The sequence below is a fragment of the Eschrichtius robustus genome, chromosome 19 (assembly GCF_028021215.1).
Source record: "Eschrichtius robustus isolate mEscRob2 chromosome 19, mEscRob2.pri, whole genome shotgun sequence".
In the NCBI taxonomy this organism is placed as follows: Eukaryota; Metazoa; Chordata; class Mammalia; order Artiodactyla; family Eschrichtiidae; genus Eschrichtius; species Eschrichtius robustus.
This window is the reverse complement of record NC_090842.1, coordinates 6,966,028-6,977,294: the sequence shown is the minus strand read 5'-3', so window position 1 is coordinate 6,977,294 and position 11,267 is coordinate 6,966,028.

Genomic DNA, 11,267 nt, shown 5'->3' with positions numbered 1-11,267 from the left:
GGAAGAGGGAAGGACTCTTAAAAGTGGGACATTTAAGTTGAGATCTGAAAGGGGAGGAGTTAGCCTGGGGAAAGGCCTTCCAATCATTTAGTTTTGTGCCTCTGTAACTCCGATATATCCACAGAAAACTTTTCATCTTGCAAAACTGAAACTCTACCCATTGAACAATAACTTCTCATTCCCTCCTCCCCTGGTAACCACTATACCACTTCCTGCCTCTGTGAATTTGACTTTTCAGGATTTTGAAAGAGGTTCTGTGGAGCAAAGGTGAAGAAGTGATCCATTCTGTAGTCTGCATCTGGGAAACAGAGCTGACTATGAATATGATCTTGAAGGATAGGCACATGTCTTATCAGCTTAAGAGGAAAACAATTCTTGACAGAAGTAAGAGCATATGTACACCAGCTAAGGATGCTGGAAGCTCCAGACCTTCCCTCTGGACCTCTGTTGTTACCAGTCTGCTTGCACACTGGATTCTGATTCCTTTTCCTGAAACGTTGGCCTCATCATGGCCACTGACCTACTCCACAATTTACAATGACTGTCATTGTCTGAGGGATGAAGGTCAAATTCTTCAAACTTCAAAATTCTACATTTTTATTTGACACAGAAAATACTTATAATTAAAGCTAATCCCCAAAGTCTCTTTCTAGCCATCAAAATGTAATAAATGAGAAGTGATTTAAAAGTAATAATGTAATTTTAACTTTGAATTAAACTCCCAGACATGGAAGATAACTCCTTGATCTCTCTATGCTATTGAATTGTAGAATACAGAGGATTGGTTTCACACTCAATAATGTGTTAACCTGTTTTAGTTACCCAGCCAAGCAAACATCATTTTGGGGGAAGAGATATTTTCATAGGTCTTCACACAATTCTGAATCCTTCATAATGGAATTTGTTGGAAGTGTGAAAACCTCCAATTCCTTCCAGTTACTAAATCCATCAAGAACACATCCCCTGAGTCTCTTCACTCTTGGAGCTGATCATGTCTAAGGCTGTGCAGCCCAGTACAGTAAGCCTAGTCATATGTTGCTACTGAGCACTTGAAAGGTGGCTAATGTGACTGAGTAACAGAATATTTAAATTTAGTAAATTTAAAAACTATAGCAGTGTAAAATATTTTCCTGTTATACACATTTCATTGTTTTGGAAGGACTGCATTTCACTTTAGCCTTGCAAATTTATTGTCTGCATTGAGATGGGCTGTAAGTGTAAAATATGTACCACATTTCAAAGACTTGAAGAAAGTAAAATATTTATATTTTTTATATTGACTACATGTTGAAATACTGAGTTTGGATGTATTGGTCTAAATAAAACCTAGCATTACAATTAATTTCATGTTTCTTTTTTTAATGAGGCTGCTAGAAAATTTAAAATTATATATATATCTTGCATTTCTTTTTCTTCTCTTTCTCCTCCCTCCCGTCCCCCCTCCCTTTCCCCTTTCTTCTTTCTTTTTCTCTTTTTCTGTTAGCTTTTGTTCTTTTGTTCTTTGCAAGTACCAGAAATTGACAATGGCTTATTAAATAAAATGGGGATTTATTAGAAGGACATTTCTAGTAGTTCATAATAAGGTTTGAGAACAAGGACAAGTTAAAAGCACAGAAACCAGGGCAGCCCAGGTATCTAGGAAGCAGGAACTAACTTAGTGCCACTGCAGGAATGATGAGCATCAGGTGATTGCTCTTAGGACACTCAGTTTTTCAAAGTCAAGGAGAGAATCTCATTGAGTCTTAGCTAAGAGAGGGCAGGACCTGATTTATAGTCCCTTTAGGACTATACAAAATGGGGGAGGGTAATTCTTTAAAGAGAAATTGGGTGCTATAACCAAAGAAGAGATAATCATTTTACAAGCCAAAACAGCAAAGCCAAGGTTAAGTATCTATTTAAGGCAGGAAAGAGGAGAGTTCTGTTGACGCAGCCATGGAGGACAAATAAGGAGCATCAGTTGGGAAACTGACATACAATATCAGATCTCCCTTTCTCACAAAATGTGTTCCCTCTTACTACTAAATCTTACTACTTTATGACTAACAGTCATAGACTCCTATTTTTTTCTGCCTTCTGCCTTTTTCATTCTTTAACAAATATTTTTAAGCACCTCTTATGTTCCTGGCCCTTTGGTAGGTGGTGGGGAAAATACCCCTTCCCTGATGGTATGCCACAGACAAGGATACAGGTCTTAAATGCTGTCAGGGATAAGACTTATGGCAGGAAACCTAATCTGGATTTGAGGAGCTTGGAGAGCTTTCCTTGGGGAAGTGACACCTAAGCTGAGACCACAAGATGAATTAAGTCTATACCAGACAAAAAAGGGAAAGGGGCAGGAGTAATGAAGGAGAATTTAATTCAGATGGAAGGGTGTTTGAATGATGGCTATTGTGTAAGTGACAAGTCTGGAGAGGCAACATAGGGCCAGATCTTAAAGGCCATATGTTAAGTCGGTAGGATTTTGAAAGTTCCTGTGAAGCTATTGAACTGTTTCACCAGGAGAATGGCGTCATTTAAAAACTGTACAATATGGGGACTTCCCTGGTGGTGCAGTGAAGAATCCGCCTGCCAATGCAGGGGACACGGGTTCGAGCCCTGGTCTAGGAAGATCCCACATGCCGCGGAGCAACTAAGCCCGTGAGCCACAACTACTGAGCCCGCGTGTCACAACTACTGAAGCCTGCGTGCCTAGAGTCTGTGCTCTGCAACAAGAGGAGCCACCTCAATGAGAAGCCCGTGCACCACAATGAAGAGTAGCCCCCACTCGCCGCAACTAGAAAAAGCTCGCGTGCAGCAACAAAGACCCAATGCAGCCAAAAATAAAATAAATTTAAAAAAACAAACCAAAAAACGGCACAATAGAATTGTGTTAATCTTAAGATCACTCTGACCAACAACCAAAAACTATTAGAACTAATAGATGAATTCAGTAGAGTTGCAGGATACAAAATTAATATGCAGACATTTGTTGCATTTTTATACACTAATAAACTATGAGAGAGAAACAGAAAATAGTCCCATTTACAATTGCATCAAAAGAAAAAAATACCTAGCAATAAATTAAACCAAAAAGGTGAAGGACCTGTACTTTTGAAAACTATAACATATAGACGAAAGAATTTGAAAACGACACAAATAAATGGAAAGACACAGTGCTCATGGACTGGAAGAATCAATATCCTTAAAATGTCTGTGCTACACAAATCAATCTACAGATTCAATGCAATTCCTTTCAAATTATGCATAGCATTTTTCACAGAACTAGAACAATGCTAACATTTGTGTGGGACCACAAAAGACCCCAAATAGCGAAAGCAATCTTGAGAAGGAAAGACAAAGCTGAAAGTAACACACGCTCAGCATGCGTAGCGTGCTACAAAGTTCTAGTAATCAAAAGTACAGTACTGGCACAAAAGCGTACACATAGAAAAATGGGTCAGAATAGAGAGTCCAGAAATGAACCCCTGCTCACATGGTCAATTGATCTACGACAAAGGAGACAAGAATATACAATGGGGAAAAGATAGTCTCTTCCATAAATGGTGTTGGGAAAACAGGGCAGCTACGTGCAAAAGAATGAAACTGGACCACTTCTTACACCATATACAAAAATAAACTCAAAATAGATTAAAGACTTAAATGTAAGACCTGTAACCATAAAGCTCCTAGAAGAAAACTAGGCAGTAACCTTTTTGACATTGGTCTTAGCAGTCTCCTCAGGCAAGGGAAACAGAAGCAAAAATAAACAAATGGGACTATATCAAACTAAAAACCTTTTGCACAGTGAAGGAAATCACCAACAGACCGAAAAGGCAACCAAGGAATGGGAGAAGATATTTGCAAGTGATATATCTGACAAAGGGTTAATGTCCAAGATATATAAAGAACTCATACAACACAATATCCAAAAAACCAAACAACTCCATTAAAAAATCAGAGGACCTGAATAGACATTTTTCCAAAGAAGACATACAGATGGTCAAAACACGTGGAGTGGTGCTAAACACCACTAATCATCTGGGAAATGCAAATCAAAACCACAATGAGATACCTCACACCTGTCAGATTGGCTGTTATCAAAAAGACAAGAAACAAGTGTTGGTGAGGATGTGGAGAAAAGGGAACCCTCGTGCACTGTTGGTGGGAATGTAACTTGGTGCAGCCACTATGGAAAACTGGAGGTTCCTCAAAAAACTAAAAGTAGAGCTACCATATGATCCAGCAACTCCACTTGCGGGTATTTATCTGGAGAAAATACAAATTTGAAAATATATTTGTATCCCTATGTTCATTGCAGCATTGTTTACAGTAGCCAACATATAGGACCAACCTAAGTGTCCACTGACAGATGAATGGATAAAGATGTGGTCTCTCTTCCTTCCTTCCTTCCTTCCTTCCTTCCTTCCTTCCTTCCTTCCTTCCTTCCTTCCTTCCTTCCTTCCTTCCTTCCTTCCTTCCTTTCTCTCTCTCTCTCTCCCTCCCTCTCTCTCTTTCTTTCTCTCTCTCTATATATAGTAAAGAATGAAGTCTTGTCATTGGCAGCAACATGGAAGGACCTGGTGGGTATTATGCTAAGTGAAGTAAGTTAGACAGAGAAAAATAAATACCATGTGGTTTCACTTATTTGTGGAATCTAAAAAACAAAATGAACAAATGAAACAAAACAGAAACAGAGTTATAGATAGGACAAACTGGTAGTTGCCGGAGGAGGAGGGGGTCGGGGGATGGACTAAACAGGTGAAGGAGAATTAATAGGTACAAACTTCCAGCTATAAAATAAATAAGCCATGGGGATGTAATGTACACATAGGGAATATTGTCAATAATATGGTAACAACTGTATGGTGATGGATGGTAACTGGTCTTATTGCAGTTATTTCATAAAAATAAAAATATCGAATCATGTTGTACACCTGAAACTAATATATTTAATGTTAATTATAATTCAATAGAAAGTGTTTAGAGACTGAATTTAAAAAAATTACTGTGACTGAAAGTGGAGTAGGGAAACGGAGGAAGAAAAAAACAAGGTAGGGAGAAAGTCTGGCCCTCAAGTAATCTCAGACATTCTTTTAGATTACTCTTCCTAATTTCTTTTAATTTCCTACTTTAACTAGTTCATCCTATCACCTATGAGATAAAATCCAGGCTGATGGTCAAGGCTTTCTACACCTGCCCTCTAGCATTATCTCCTAGCTTTTTAGCCCTGTCTTGTATGCCTCAATTTAGCCTCTTCTAGCCAAACTAATCTACTCGTTGTGCCTCCAAACATTCCATATTTACCCTGCATGTAAATATTCATACTGCCTTCTATTTCTGGAGTGATGCCTGGAATAAAGTTTTCTTTTTTCAACTTTTCAAATCCTGCCTATCTCTCAGAACCCAATTCAAATTTCATCTTCCTCTTACATCAACCAAAAATGATCATTTCCTTTTTTTCCTGAATGCTGATAGGGCTGTTTTACAGTTTCCGTGTTTAATTATACACTGCTTTTTATTGTCACCTAACATGACTGCAGGTGCAGGAGGGCAGTTCTGAGTTTTATATTTACCTGAATCTTTCACAGCTTCAAGTGGTTCTTAGTATACTCAAATACTTATGGAATGAATACATGAAAAACTGCTCTTTAAAATGGGTGAGATAGCATCTTTTAAAATTATACACATTCTTTAATAACTGATAAGCCCCAGAATACCTAACCAATTCTGTATAGCGGAATTGACAAAGTTTTATTTTACAAAAGAAAAAAAAAAAGGAATGAAAGGCCAAGGACGTGGTAATGAAACCATCTTATTTTCCTGTACTAATTCTATTCAAAATATTCTGTTCAGTTAAAAGATATGATATCTTTGGACTCTCTGTGGAAGTTTCTAAAGCCAGTTGCTATGGGGATTGTGAAGAGAAAAAATTTAAAAATATGATTAATTTATGCAAATGAAGCTACCATGTCTAAACCTGGAAGACATTTTTGAATGATGGAGGGGGTTCTCAGAAAGAAAAAGAATGTGGAAATGAATTGTTAGGGGAACATGTTATGGTTGTGGAAGTCAAGACACAGCTAAGATGGATTTTTATTTTCTTCTAGGGGAAATTGTGTGTTTACTAATAATAAGGAGGAACAAAAGAAAAGTTAAATCAGAGGGCTGGAGAGACTGAATGGTTTTTTTTTTAACCTATGACAAGTTCTTACTTACAAAGAAAACTTATAGAAGTCAAAGCCAGCAGTTGAAAAGGAGGCTGCTGGGACTTTGAACCAAGCCAAATCAGTGGCTTTCACTGTTTCATATTCCTCTACCACTCTTAAGGATATGAGTCCCACATTACAAAAATAAAAAGCCCATTCTTTTTCTTACAAGAACAGTTATATGTAGCTATTCTGTTATTTTATTTATTATTTGTAGTAAGTTTTGCAGATGTTAAAATGCATTTTGCCTTTTGGAGAAATTTTTCCTGTTACAACTTTACAAAAGAAACAAACAAAAAACTTGCTCTCCTAGATTACTGCCTGTTTGCTCTGAGTATGCCTGAAAAAGCAATGACAGATGCATTCAGCCTTGTACCCTCACCAGATGGTGTAGGTTGATGGAGAGTGAAATTTTAATTCTGACGCTGGTTCTGAGTCCTTCTCTGGTGTTCTTGCCACAGTTGGAAATTCCTGGCTAGAGGACATGGACAAGCCAGGGCAGGAGTATTCGTGACAAAAGTGAACAATTAAAAGAAAGAAACGAGGGTTTTCTTTTTCATTCTCTGTAAGGTATAGAAGGAAAAGAGAACTAGCAATGATGTTTTGTGATAAAGAGGAAAAGAACTGAATTAGATATTAGATTCCTTTGATTAAAAAATTCTTTAGTTTTCAAATTAAGCGTATTACAAAAGTAATATATTTTATTGTAACCAATACAAAAATATAGAAATGTACTAAGTAGAGAAATGAAAGTCTTACCTGCTTCGTTCCCCCAACTCCCATTCCTCAGAGGCAACTTCTGTTAAATCCTTTGGCTTTAAAAGTTTGCAATAGAAAAATACTCTTTAAATAAACTTTACATCTGTTGAGTTGTTTTAAGAAAGATATCTGTTTCTGATAGTAAGAAGGCATTGCAAAGTGTTATAATCTCTTTTCCTTCTCAAATATGCATACAGGTATTCGTTTTGTTGTTTTGTTCTGGTTTTCTGTTTCATGAGAAGGTTTTGCCATGACTTATTACCACCATTGGGTGGCAGCCTAAATTGCAACCCCTTAAGAAGTCAAGTCATCCTTGGCATTGGGTTCTGTGAAATTCATCCTAGAAATGACAACTTTGTACAGATGTTTTTAAAGGAAGAGTTGAATAAATTTTTCCTCTTGTTCTGATAGAGAGAGAGAGAGAGAGAGAGAGAGAAAGAGAGAGAAAATGAGAGTGCAGCTGAGCAAAGGACATATCTAGTGACCAGATGCCTGGGAGAAAATCCTCTCTTCCATTAAACCATTTGCTCCTGCCCATCTACTCTCAACAGCTCGAGAGCCACTGAACCCTCTTAACTCTGTGAGGATCAAATGAGATAACATGTGAAAACACCTTACCAAATGTACAAAGCTGTGCAGATGTGAAACATGGTTATTATTACAGCATGGATGCAGGTTGCTTTTGTAGCCACTTTTATTGGCATGGTTGCTTTTTAAATGGAGTCATCTGTGTGAATTAACAAACACAAACCCAGATCTGTAGAAACTACTGGACATGTTTATTTTCTTTAAAGTCACTTAAACCCAAATCTAGGTAAAATCTCATCATACTTCTGGGCTGGCAGGAATTAAATCTAAATATTTATGTAGTGCTCTCTTGTCCCAAACATTGTGCAAAGATTCAGGATCTTAAATGGTGCCAAACCATAGTGAAGATCATAGCTCTTGTCATTGATCATTGGCTCTCACTGGATAATATGGAGATAGCCATTGTCCAGCTAGCTTGGTCCTACTAGACTCTGCTCCTCCACTGTTTCTAGTTCATGCTTGGTGTTAGGAATCTTTGAAAGGACTGGGGGGCCAACCATTTGGCCTCTCTGGGTGCACCACACAGACACCCTCTTGTCTTGCCAGGTTCTGTGTCTCACTGCACCTTCTGAATTCTGTCCTCTTTCCAATATTGAGAAAACTTTTCCTTTTCCCTTTTGCTGCCCTAGAAGGTACTCTGGCTATCCCATCTGCCTTCAGGCCACATGGACCTACCTCTTCAGTGAGTGTAGACATTGCCAAGAGTCAGGAAGAGCTGTAGAATCCAAGCAGCTTGTGTTCTGTGCCCTTTAAGATATTAACAGTTTGTCTGCCTTCTTGAAACTATTGAGGTGTACATAGAGCAAAATACAAATCAAAGATTCAAAAAATTATTCTACTCCAGTGGCATAACAAAGGCCTTCTCTTGGCTTCAGCAGGGCAGAGTTTTGGTGAGTACACTCCAGATTGTATGTCTTTTTATCTGGGTGAATAAAGCACACGACATTATCTTCTTGATTTTTTTGGCTGTACATAGACTAAAGAACTGTTTTTCTATTTTCAACCAGCTGCTATAGTTTCAACATAAGAGAAAAAGGAAAACACTTCTTCATTAACTCTAAAAAGCAATAACTATAATAGTTTATAATTTACACCTGTTCATAAATACCCCCATAACATTAGTGAACACTGCTTCTCTGGGCTGGTTATTGTACTTGGATTTTTATAGCAACATTCAAACTACAAGGAAGCTAAGTTGTTTTTTGTTTGTGCCGTTTAGGGGATGGGTGTTGGGAACCATTGGTTTCGTTGATCAAACTAATCAGAAGTTAATTGCTGTAAGTTAAATGCATAGCTGTTTGGAATTTAATAGCTAAATTTTAAGGATAGAAAATGTTAAAATTTTTTAATATAGAAAATTTCAGAAATATTTAAAAGTACAGAGAAGAGAATAGTCTAACACTCATATACTCACCAACCAGCTTAATTATTAACTCATGGCCAATCTTGTTTTATTTTTATCCCCTCATTTTCCTTCTCTCTATCCCTCTTCCAGTTATTTTGAAGCCAATCCTAGGCATCATATGATTTATCTGTAAATATTTCAGTAGATATCTCTAAATGGTAAAGGACTTAAAAAAATCAACATAATCTCAACGCAGTCATCGCTCTTAAAAGTTAAACAGTGATGAAAGAACACCTTGTGTCCTTATCTTGTCTCTTTATTTAAAATTTAATATTAAATTTATGTCAACAGCATAAATCTTCACACACTAACACATACTGAAGGATATCCTGGATATGTTGTTAAGTGAAAGCGCAGCTATTAGAATAATTTTTATAACATGGTTCAATTTCTATTTTAAAAGATTATAAATAACTACATCTATTTTTGTTTAAACATATAAAGGGATAGACACATGTAAAACGAAGAACAAAACTGGTTCTCAAACCAAGAGCAGTTGTGACTTTTAAAGTAAGAATAATCGCAGTTGGTATTGGAGATGGGTATAGGACTCACTTTGAACCTATTCTTTAGTGTTTTTTATTTATAAAATATATGTGTATTACTTTTGGAATTAAGTTTTCAAAAAAGAATTCATGAAAGGGAGAACTTAAATTATGTCAGTGTGAGAAATGAGAGACATTCTCAGATCAGGATGTCCTGTCCAAATATTGTCCCTCAGTTGGATAATCTCACTCCTGGGTTAATAAGAGTAGCAGCTAGCATGTACAGAGTGTTGGCTATGTGCCAGACACTTCGACAAATGCTTTCAATCTGATTATTTGTTTCTCACCATAACCCGTTGAGGTGGGTATTCCCATTTCACATAGGAAGAAACATGATCTAGAGCAGTTGAATAGCTTGCTAGAGTTTGGAAGAGGCTGACCAGGCTTGGAAGTGAGGTGCTGGCACTCCCCTGCCCATGTACTTCATTGATCATTCCACTTCACTTGGAGCTGAAGGCATCACTGTTACAGAATGAGTTTTGTTATTTCAATTTATACTTGTTTAACTCTTTTGTTGCTTAGTGTCCATATTAGCTTTTTATTTTACTATATTTTATTTTACTATAAACTCAATAGCTCAGGCAAGACCAAGTAGTAATGCCTCTCATTTCCCCCCTTACCCGTAGAATCTGGCCTGAAGGACTAAGGGGAGAAACAACCTCAAAAGAACTTCATGCTTTTCTGGTATGAGAAATATTTAAATAATAGGCAGGTGGTTCTTGTCAGTAGTGGCTTTCTGTGCAGTTATCCAGCAGCCTAACTTTTCTTTCTTGCTGAAAATTGTTATAAAGCTCTTCTTCACTTATCTGTTCCATAAACAGGACAAAGGGATTACAAATGTATGGGAATAGACGTGCCCAGGACTTTTATTTGGGATACATTTCAAATCATAGATGTAGACAAGCTATAACTATCTTTTAAAAAAAGTTGTATGGTTTAGTCCTTGCATACTGTAGCAAATTTATTTTTCACAACTTGACCTTAGCATTCGCAATGCTTTGGGCTTTTTCAGGTCTTTTTGTTGTTGTTCAGGAATAACAAATTAACTTTATTATGTAACATAAAAAATGCAATAGGAAAGCAAAATAGCTTATATAACAAAATACCTACATACACACATACTATGATACATAAATTATTTATGTATTCTAAACATTATTATATCCCTTACCTACTGGGGATAATTGAGATATGACTGAATATCCAAAAGAAAACTGTCTCTAACTAAGGAAAATTGATCCTTACAAAAATTGGCTGAAATTATTCAAGTAATTTTTTAAAAAGATGAGTGTTTTGAAATTTTCTATCCTTTGCACTCCTTTTTTCTATCCATCCTGCCAGGGGGCCATAAGAGCTTAAAAGATTTTTGAGAAAATGCCCATCTTCCAGAACTTAAACCACTTGATGTCCCTCTTTACACACAGTGAAAAAGTACAGCGAGTATGAACTACTTCACACACTGCAGGAAGATACTGTCCAATCCTGCTTGTATTATTAAAATAAGATTTGAGACTTTAATCATTTAGATTTAAATTTTTGCTCTTCACGTAAGCTGAATGGTAGGTCACTAGTGGGTAGTTCACAGTGTTTGGTGAAATAAATTTAATATTAATTCTTCTCCAAATGTATAGCTCTACTCTGTGTCTCTGTATGGATACTCCAAAGAGGTATTTTGAGGAATCTTACAAGTACTTTTTTTTTAACATCTTTATTGGAGTATAGTTGCTTTATAATGGTATGTTAGTTTCTGCTTTATAGCAACGTGAATCCGCTATACATATACAT